This window comes from Haemaphysalis longicornis, unplaced genomic scaffold (assembly GCF_048455015.1).
Source record: "Haemaphysalis longicornis isolate Haplotype H1 unplaced genomic scaffold, Haemaphysalis longicornis Haplotype H1 scaffold_9, whole genome shotgun sequence".
Lineage (NCBI taxonomy): Eukaryota > Metazoa > Arthropoda > Arachnida > Ixodida > Ixodidae > Haemaphysalis > Haemaphysalis longicornis.
This window is the reverse complement of record NW_027526460.1, coordinates 72962954-72973787: the sequence shown is the minus strand read 5'-3', so window position 1 is coordinate 72973787 and position 10834 is coordinate 72962954. Positions and strand designations below refer to the sequence as shown.

General features: G+C 51.0%; 1 protein-coding gene across 2 annotated transcripts in view; it reads right to left on the bottom strand.

The window, feature by feature from the left end:
• The window catches only part of LOC144151573 (neprilysin-2-like), a 48813-nt gene extending 39129 nt beyond the window's left edge, over positions 1-9684 (bottom strand). Inside the window, exon 1 of one of the 2 annotated variants that reach the window (XM_077682677.1) lies at positions 9174-9684. The gene's annotated coding sequence lies outside the window, so the exon portion shown is untranslated. The remainder of the gene's footprint in view (positions 1-9173) is intronic. The other variant, XM_077682676.1, reaches the window with a different exon arrangement.
• Between the last annotated feature and the right edge of the window lie 1150 nt (positions 9685-10834).

Here is a 10834-nt window from a genome sequence, read left to right as displayed (position 1 = left end):
CTTGGGTGGTTATATCACAACGTAAACCTAACACGCACAAAAGCACCCCATCAATAGCAAAAAGAGACCTAAAGTGGATGAAACAACGCAATCTATAAAAAAAAACCGACCTAAATGCTTACCGCATGAATGTAACGAAGCTGCTCGAAGTCCTATTTTTAATGCATTAAAGCAATTTTGACAAATTATTAAAAAAAAAGCTCACACTAAGGTAGCAAAGCTGTACGCAACCTTCGTAGCCATCACGAATAAGTCCACTACTGCAGCCGGTTTGCTGCGGGCCGCAACAATTACTTAAAAATTACTAAGTGTGAGCTTTTTCATTTTTTGGAAGTGATAATCACCGGACATCATTTTGGAGAGGCGCAAATTACGGCGAACGCCATTTTTTTTTTGGCCAATCTTGGCCAATCTTCCTAAGTATGCTTGGCTTGACAAACGTGACCCGGGTAGCGTGTTTACAAACGCTTCGCTGCACAGAGCACCCACGTGACATGTGTGATATCACTGTGCGTGCAATTTCGAGCACCTGAAAAAAGCATCTCACCGTTCGGACTCAGAAGCGTATTCGCTTCGCCCTTTAGAACATCTTGTCCGGGTACTGCACAGTAGAAAAATCTATTTTCGTACAAGGAAGATTACATCACATACATCCTTAGACATATTTTAAATGCAGAGCATTTCAGTAACTCACGATGTCACCCGCGTTGACGTCCGTAGTCCGCACCGCACCCCTCCCTACTATATAAAAAAAAAAAATATTATCCGGCGCCCGGTTTCGATCCCTCGACCCTGCGGGCGGAACACAATGTACATGGCGCTCTACCCACTGCGCCACAAAGCCGACAAAGAATGGGTCGCTACGAACGCGCCTTATATTGTTGACTCATTCAAATTACTGCTGACGAGCGCTCTCTCGGCAGCAGTTGTCACAATTGCAACAACATTAACGTAACGCAAACTACTTAACGTCGTGAACCCCCGGAAATGCTCTGCATTTGATCGTGCCCCTCGCGAGGGGGATGTTTCACTGCGTCTTCTCTCGGTCGCGGGACCCGTGGCGCCATCTGGCGGAGGCGCGGCACAACTCGTAGCACTTGCGGCAAATATGAAATAGGGATGACACGCTTTTTGTATCTATACCCATTCTGAATATGTATTGCGTTTATTTTATTTATGAGTACTGGCGCGGACCTCCTGAGTTTGAGCCCCAGTACGTCTTAGTTTTTTTTTTCATTGCTTACCTTTTTGTTTGGGTTTGGTTGGGTCACTTTAGGTTTGGGGTGCAGCAACGACATTTAATTACCGTACTGCATCGCGCGAACAGACATGTCACGTGGGTGCTATGTTTGGAAATACGCCGCACGGCGTCGTCCAGCCTTGCGCGTGGGTTGACGCCACATGAGAAACTCCGTCGTGTAGCGACCTGCGCGCCACGTTTCCGGCGTGCCGAAGATGATGAAAACGAATCTGTCAAGCCATCTCTTCACAATCCACGCGTGGAGACATCCACCGGACAAGGTACCGAAGACGTGGAGGTCTACCGAGGCGAGGATGCGTTAAGAGGATTTGCCCCACACGGCGGTGCCGTCGGAAGAACACGACGAAAAGGATGACGATTGCTAGCGAATAAAACACTGTACATACTTCAACGGTCTTTGCTTTACAGTGCCGTCCGAAACGGCTTTGCACTGCTGGGTTCCGGCGGCTCCCTCTCTCGTGGGATCCGCTGTCAGTGCGGGAGAAGCTAAGTGAACCCCAGCTCTACTGCTTCTCCAGCCATACAGCAGTTATGCAAGCTGCGCAATTTTAAAGCGAAGCTTTGCGGGTTCCACTGACGATGTCCGCACGCGAAAACGCACTGCAGGAAAGACGACTTTGTCTGACAACGGGGATGATAATCGGGGTGAAGTGGTGAAAAATTAAAACGCTTCCCAGCGAACAACAAAAAATAAAATAACAAAAAAATTTCGAAACATGAAATTAAAAAAAATATATAGCCGTTCCACTCAATGTGAAAGCTCTCGGAAGTGCAGAGCAGTGATGTGTCAATGTCACTGCTACCACCCATCACGCTCTTCGCCGCCCTGTGTCACTTCCCTCTTAAGGAATATGCAGTTCAAATTTCCTGCCTTCGCAGTGCTCGCGCGCCCCCTTCCTGAAACTGCACCAGCGGGAGTTCTGTTCTTTTTGTGCTTGCTTTAATTTTGTATGGTGGAGCTGTTTTGCGTCATTGCGAACGCGTAATTTTTTTTCTTGCGCGGCTGAAGCCTTTCTGAGTCATTTCGAACGCACCATTTTTTTCTTGTGCGACTGGAGCCTTTCCCGCGGCATTTCGAACGCGCCATTTTTGTCTTGCGCGGCTGCTTTTTTCGCTTACCATCGTAAAAACCAACCCAACGAGCGTTCCTAACTAAATGAACGCGGGGCTTCCGGTTATATACATAAATTTTGCCTGAAATGTACCTGTAGAGATGTATAACAAGCACCAGCGGCTCACGAGGTTCGAACGGTCATGACTATTAAAACCGCGTGGTTTTCGAAGACTCGGCGTGACTCCCAGACCCCGCTACACCAGGCTCTACCTGGGTCCGTTATCTCGCTGCGCCGCCTGATTGCGAGCCCATAAAGTGCTCTAAAAAGTATATCGTGATTAAGACACACTTCTCAGGGCACAGTAGCCACCCCCTACATAACTTTCCGGTTGTTCTCTATGTTTACGCAGTGGCATTGAAATTGCCTTATCGTGATGGAAGCAGACGTCGAAGTCTCGTAGCCTCAACGCATTGCTTGTTACGGAAGGTGGATGACGGGCAATCTTCAGTTGATGACACACAGAGTCAATATCATCAATTCCACTCGTTAACCTAAAGCGCAACAGTTTCGACACGTCGCAAAGGGTGGCTTTAAAGGCGAGTCGGTGTTGGGTCATAGTAACAAAGTGGAAAAGTGTCTAAATAATGCGGCTGTGAACAATAGCGGCACTGAACTGCGCCGAAACATCACAAGTGTTACATTGCACATAAACGACGTCAATTCACGGAGTCAAAAGCAGCAGCAATCAGCGTAAACACACATAACAGCTACGCCAAAACACCGGTTCACACAGGGTACGACATCTAAATGAATCTTTTTTTTTATTACGGCATCTTTTTTGCCCGAACCGACGTGCTCATTATCAAATAAAGCAATCGTCACATGGAATGTCGTCAGAGGTTGATTAAAGTTGCTCTTGTGAATAATGCTCATAAATATTCCCCGCTCATTTAAGTATTTGCGAGTCGGAGTCCAAGGCAATGCTTTGTTGGAGTGAAGCATGCAAAATAGCTTGTAAGCGAGTGGGTCTCGAGAGGAGAGAGTGAAGGAAACACATAAAGCCGCAAAGGACCCAAACGTGCCAGCGGCGTAGATGGCTCTAACACGAGACATGGCGTCGCTGCGTCGGTGCTACCGTGGAACTAACGCGAGCGGAGTGTCAGTATGCAGGAATCGGGCTGCAGCATGCGGGTACATAACGCTCATATAATTTGTTTTCTCTAACACCAATTTCCATCGGAAAAGACGGCCATGATTTATCGGTCGATGTGGACGAAATGCTACAAAATAAAGTGTTGCGCAGAGGCATTCTAAACACTACGAAGTTGAAAACTTCGATTATTAAAAAACAGGTAGAGTTTGTGGCCGAACGAGATAAAAAAGCTTTTCAATGAGCAAATCGACCGTCTTTAACTTTGCATCTTTTGTAAAGTTCTCATGTGCTTGATTACGAAACTAAGCAACCATTCATCACAACAGTTGTTAAACGGAAACTAATCAATGTAATGGCGGATTATATTAGTGAACACAAAAAATCATAGTTCTAATTGGCAGTTTACAATGCACGTGGCAGAAGATCATAAAAAAATTAAAGCCGTTCCACTCAATGTGAAAGCTGTCGGAAGTACAGAGCAGTGATTCGGCATAATGGGCTGTACCACTGATCTCCACTTAGTTGCTGGATGGCGCTTCGCCGCTGTCGCGGCCGGGCGCGCGCACGGCCACCGGAAGTTCAACGGCTCGTCCTGGAAGTCGGACGTCTGCTACGCTTCTCAACCGCGTCCTCTTTGGAGCATCTTGGCATTTTGTTCTCACTTTATTGCATTTTGGCTATACACATCGCGTTCATATCGCAACTTATGCTATACCGAAACATGCGAGGTTAATATGAAGCAGAATTTAATTGCGAAGGACAACCAAAATGTCACTTGGGTGTTGGTTTGAGAGGAGACGACGCAGCTCGAACGGGATTTATGCTACAAATTTATGCTAGGGATTTATGCTAGAAAGAAAACAACGTGGGCACAGCGTCAGGCTGTAGCCGAGTTCGTGCGCCCGTTCTGTCAAAACAGTTGTCAGAAAAGTGGTCACTGCAGAGACTGCTGCCTGAGAATGGAGCCCATTTGTCCCTTCTTAATACCCTAGTTACACCGGAACAGTTAACCACGGTTAAGCGAACCGCGGTTAGACAAAACCGCAGTTTGCTGCGTTACACGACAGATGAAACTGCGGTTGCTTCGCTAACCATGGTCAACGCAAACTGAGCTTGGCCACCTCAGTTCGCTCACGCTAACCGCAGTTTCCGCAGCCGCAGTACTCAAAATCGCACAAGTCAGTTCGGACGCAAGTGGTGGCGCATCAGCGTAGGCGAAAAAAAAAAAAAAAATCACCTGGCGTTCGGAAGAGACGAAGGTTCTCAAATAGCGCGCGCCCCAAAGCTGTCCCCAAGACGCGCTTGCATCGCTCTCGCAATCAGCGCGACTGCCCGTCAGCAGCGGCTCGTTTCCCGATCCGCCCGATCAACTACGACAAAAGCCGTGCTAAATTTGTAAATTCCGTGCGTCGTCAGCCAAAAATGGATATAGCAGGCAATCCTGAAGCGTTTTCAGCACTCGGAAACGATCGGCGCGCGCGTCGGCTATGCCTGCAAACACGCCGGCGCGCCTGCCCGCACGGCACTGCTAGCGGCCCCAACCGGCCCAGACCACGGCAGCGACAGCTTATCGCCTCTCTTCGAAATCAATCTGATTGCGGAAAAAAAACAACTTCCACATGCGAGAAAATGGATGTTAGTGCGGTGAAAAATTGTGCTATGGATTGTAGTTTGCAGTTGTAGAGATAGCGGCGGTCTGATATCTACCGCGATGCTAAGCCGAAAGTTCCCAACACTGAACAGACCGAAGCAAACCAAGCCGGTTGCGAGCTGTTGGGGAAGCCCCTTCCCTACTCGTGGTCTAGCTGGGCCGCTCCCCCTGAAAACCTACGGGCAGCCCGGTGGTCCCTCTTGGCTGCCCACATAGAAACTCTTTGTGCACCTCCGCCAAGCCCACCACCGCCGGAGGACCGTGGAACACCCCTTCCTCCGTGGACTGATAACTCCGCGGCTCGGACTTGAGCTGCCTAATAAAGTTTCATCTCTCTCTCTCTCTCTCTCCTCGCCGCGGGCGGGTGCGTTGCGTTTGGGTCAGAAGCGACTGCTTTAACGATATTTTTTGTCTACACTGCTTCTCTTTTGTTATTTATCGTGAGGTTAAAAGTGTGGTAATTTATTTTTGTTACGCTCACAATCAAGCGACCGCGGTCACCAAACTTGCAATTTCGCGTGTAACAGCCAAAACCGCAGTTTGTGATAACCGCGGTTAAAGCGGTTAAAGTTTAGTAATCACGGTTAAACTTAACTGCGGTTACTTTCGACGTGTAACTAGGGTATAACCCCCCAACGCCGGTATAAATCCGGCTTAGAGCGAGGGAATCTGCGTAACAACAGCCACAGCTTAAAAACGATACTGATGTGACATTTGCGTTTCGCTGCGTATCACGCACGTCGTACAGAATATTGTAATACTTCCAAGTGGAACGTCTTCCCAGACCACTTCTCTGGTCTGCTTGCGCAGTTGACGGCGCAACAAGCAGGCATTTCTGGCGGAATGCGCGCGAAACCCGCCCATACGTAGCATGCGGTATGCTGGAACGGCGGCCATTTGGCCGACTTCTGGGACGAGCGCTCGAACGTCCGGCGGCCGCGCACCGGAGAGCTCGAAGCGCCATCCAGCAACTCTAGTGGAGATCAGTGGGCTGTACCGCCGTTATCCGCTCACTGCTACCACCCCATGCAATTCAAATTTCCCGCCTCCGCAGTGTTCGCGCGCCCCCTAGCTGAAACTGCGCCAGCGGGAGTTCTGTTCTTTTTGTGTTTGCTTTAATTTCGTATGCTGCAGCTGTTTTGCGTCATTTCGAACGTGTAATTTATTTCTTGCACGTCTGCAGCGTTTCTGCGTCGTTTCGAATGTACCATTTTTAAATGCGGAGTATTTCTTAGGCTCGCCTGGTCCTCCGTCGTTGATGGCGGCGCCGTCCACACACTCACTGCGCATGCGCAACTCTCCTCCTTACACCCACAGCTCCGCGATACTACACTATATAAAAAAAGAAATAGTTAGCGGCGCCCGGTTTCGATCCCACGACTCTCTGGCCGCAACGGGAGGTACGCGGTGCTCTTCCCACTACGCTACAAATCCGGGACAGGAGCAAGTGCTGCGAACGCGCATTATGTCCTTGACTCATTCAAACTACGCCAAGAAGCTACTGATACAACGAAGGCACGCGAAGCTGAACGTCAACGAGAACTACGAACTGAAAACTTTAGAGGGGGATGCCGACGGTTTGGGGTCGCTTATAAAGTGCATTCGCGACCCAAACCATCCACCGCCGGCGGCGGCGGCGGCGGCGTCGGCGGCGGCGGCGTCGGCGGCGGCGGCGTCCGCAGTGCTCCTCTATATTTAAAAAAGAAACAGCATCCGGCGCCAGGTTTCGATCCGAGGACTTTGCGGCCGCAGCGCGACGCTCTACCGACCAAGCCACGGACGCGACGCTGATATCAGTGTTAGTGACGCGCCTTATATCTTTAACGCATTCAAACGACGTCGTCAGCGGCGTGCGTTGGCGACTCAGCGGCGTTATAGCGGCTTGATAACTGCGTGGTGTACACGTGATACTACAAACCCGATGGAAGAGATGGAAGAGAAGGCGGCGAGGCGGTGGGCTGCGGGGGCCGAGCGCAAGCGCCGCAAGCGGGCCGACAACCGTGCATTCGCACTTTCACATTCTCCCCCTCGGGGAAATGCGGGGGAATTTTTTTTCTGCCTGCCACGTTAGCCATGCATGTTACCGCGGCTAACGCTGGCTCTGTCACGATCTCTCTGGTAGTAACTCCTCGGTCAGGTCGTGTGGCGGTTGTTGCAGATCTTCTAGCGCGTGCGTCCGGTGGTACTGAGTTGGGGCAAACATTGAGGCCGAGTAGACTGAAGAAAGGGGCGTTATGTACAGAGATTTACATAGTTTAAAATTAGTGAACAAAGCAGTGCGCTAGATTAAATAAGCAAATGGGGTCTGTCCCCTTTCACCCGTTTTTCTCCGCGGTGTTCAGAAACGCACCAAGCAGAAAAACCCACGGCGCTGGAATTGACGCCCACACTTTCACAGAGAGAGGGCAGCTTTCTCTCGCACACAGGCGGACGTCATGTTCGCTACAGACAGGAAATCTGGCTAAGGTCGGAGGCCTTGGGACCACCGAGGCGGAAGCGTCAGGAGGACGGCTAGGGCCCCATCTGGTAAACCGGCGTCGGGCGGCTCGTGCAAGAGTGGCGACTCGAACATGCCTCAAAGGTTCCCACGATGAGCGGCACACCGCCAAGAAGGCAGGAACACTTAGCCTTCCAACGATAGGGAGGCACCACGCAACGCTCTCTCACCCCCTCTGCTAAGTGTTATTGGTCATTAGGGCAGCCTTTTAAATGCCGAGCATTTCTTTAACTCACGATGTCACCCATTCTTGGCGTCCGTAGTTGTCCGCATCGCTCGCAGGTGCGCCCTGTCGGCGCGATCGTGGCGTGATAAAGGCGGTTGTCGGCGAGGCTGGAACGCGCTCATCGCCGCGCTATCTCGTCAGCCCCGCTCCTCCTCGCCTACTCTCCGCTCACATCGCGCGCTCTCTCCGCGGTCGGTTCGCGCCCAACAGGTGGGGGCGGGCGCGTCGCGGGATCAACAACATCTGTGGCGTGGTCATGACGTCAGCATCGCGCGTGCGTGGCGCGATCGTGGCGTGATAAAGGCGGGTGTCGGTGAGGCTGGAACGCACTCATCGCCGCGCTCTCTCGTCAGCAGTTGCCACAAGTGCAACAACATTAACGTAACGCAAAGTACTTAACGTCGTGCGCCCCCGGAAATGCTCTGCATTTGATCGTGCCCCTCGCGAGGGGGATGTTTCTTCCATCAGGAAAACGGCTACCGCTGGCGGGAATCGAACCCGCGTCCTCGGGCACAGCATTTCTTCCACCCATCGTCTTGTTATCATTCACTCAGTTAGGACGGTGACGCTGCTGAGCCCAGAAACGGCCGCCAAAGGGCTGCGCCCTAAAATAAGTTTTTTTTTGAAGGGGGGGGGGGGGCGCTTGGGTGGCCGCAAAGTCGCCGAGAGCGGCTTATGTCTACAGCGTCATGGCTTGCCGCCGCGTCACTGCGTGTACAGCCGGGTCGTATCCCGTCGCTAAGGGTGGGCACCCAAACGACGGACCTTGACGCCGCTAACCTTAGGCCTAAACATGCACTGTTTAAACTTTGGACGCTGTTTAAACTTTGTGGTCTAACGTCGTGAACTAATGCTCACTAGAAAAAAGTACTCATTGTACGTTTGGCTGTGGATAGTGGTGAGCAACAAACACTTCGTAGTCAAACTTCAGGCCGATGCCGGCACTGACCTGAGAGTTGCCAGAGTTACTCAATGTACTAAATAACTCTGAAGAGCAGTTTTACAACCGCGCTTGGTGTACTCTGCTCAGTTCCAGCATTTGACGGCAAAACAGTGGGACCGACTGGAAGCGATTAGCAGAGAGGCTATGCGAGCAATTACTGCGCTCCCACGCATCACCCCTATTGTTGCTCTCCAGGAACAAGCCCAACTGAACACGTGGGATGAACTTCTTCATCAACGTCGCGAAGCTCGGAAATTGAAGGCTGCAGTGTGTGATTCGGCGCCAGCATTAATAGCTTACGCAGTCTCTCATACGCTACCAGCCCTACCGCAGCCAGTACTTCCCCCGTGCCAGTTCGTGCAATTGAGTGGCAACAAACCAACTGACCTTCGTCGTCCAGATTCCAACATTTCGGCGTCTGCCCTCAGTCAACGCATCGCCGACACGGATAGCCACCTTCCACCCGGCTCTACCATAATGCCGCGAACCACATACGGGTTTGTTTATTTATCGTTTGTTTTTAATGCCCGGCCGCGCCCGGATCTGTTATCTGTGTCCCATGCGAAGCGCGTGTTCCATTCTTTATTTTTATGCCGCACGGGCTATCTCATTCAGATAAGCAGAGTGTTTCGCCCTAACGCCGCTAGCCCAGAATAATCTTCTGTGATCTACAATGTTCTGGATGTGAATCGACGGTTCCAGAAACTCTCGCGCCGAAAGATAAAAGCCTGCACAGCAGACGCCGCGGCATTCGATTCTGCGACGCTCGCCGACGCAAGTCACTTTGTTGACCGCTGCTTCGCCGCCTCTGTATTCTTTTGAGTTGTTAGGGGAGCACAAGTTCGCTCCAATAAACTTGTTTCTCCTTCAAGACAACTGCGTCGTCCTTGGCTTCGTGACAATATTATATACCGACGCCAGTATACAAGATATTAGCGAGTTTTAGCTGACCGTCTTTCACGGTCCGCTCCTCTCAGATAGCGAGCGGGAGTGGCATTGCGCATGCGTGGCGCGCTCGGCTGCGAACGGCATTGGCTCCGGTTGCGCTAAGCGGGACGCCGATACCGGAGCGGACAGTCGAAAACGGTTAGCTAAAATTCACTCACTAAACAAGATGAACCAGATGCGATAGCCCTCCAGGAAACGTACAGCACTAACATTCGCCTTCAAGGATACAACGCCTTCAGCAGAACAGAGCGCACCGCAGTCCTGACTAAAAAGACCCTTACCGCACAATTGCACGAAATCATGGACACCAACGTGGACCATACACTTGTCGAAATCTTACCTGGCAGAAAGACTCAGCAAAGTCTCTTCATTTTAAGCGTCTACAGCCCCCCTCGAGACCAACTGGCGAACTTCGAGCAATTTATAAGGAAAATCAGGAACATCACGAAAGGGCACAAAGTCGTGATCGCGGGTGATTTTAATGCTCCTCTCACGGTGTGGGGGTACCCGTCAACAACCAGGAAAGGGACCCGCATACATGACGCCGCCAAATCTCACAATTTAAGTCTCTGGAACGATCCGCTGCAACCAACCCGAGTAGGCAACAGCGTCTCCAGAGACACTAATCCCGACCTCACCTTTACCCACGGCATCCACCAGGCAGAGTGGACCCGACTGGAGGAGACGTTAGGAAGTGATCATCACATCCTACAACTCGAGATAAGCCACCGAAAAAGAACCATTCGGTCCGGGACAGCAAAGATCACAGATTGGAAAGCCTTCCGTACCGACGTCAATCCTGGAAACATCGAAGAAATTGACAAATGGCTTTCTAAGATACTTGAAAAAGCGGAGGAGCACACAAAAATAATTAAACTGAACACAGATATTCCCGCTGTTGACCTACACCTTTCCCACCTTTGGGAAGCAAGAAGAAGCCTCCTCAAACGGTGGAAAAGACAAAAGCACAACAGAAAACTCAAGCTGAAAATCGCCGCCATCACTAAGAAAGCCGAAGAATATGGCGCCCTCCTCTACCGGCAAAATTGGGACAAGGCATGTGACCAACTTCAGGGCACCCTCAGCACAAAAAGGACCTG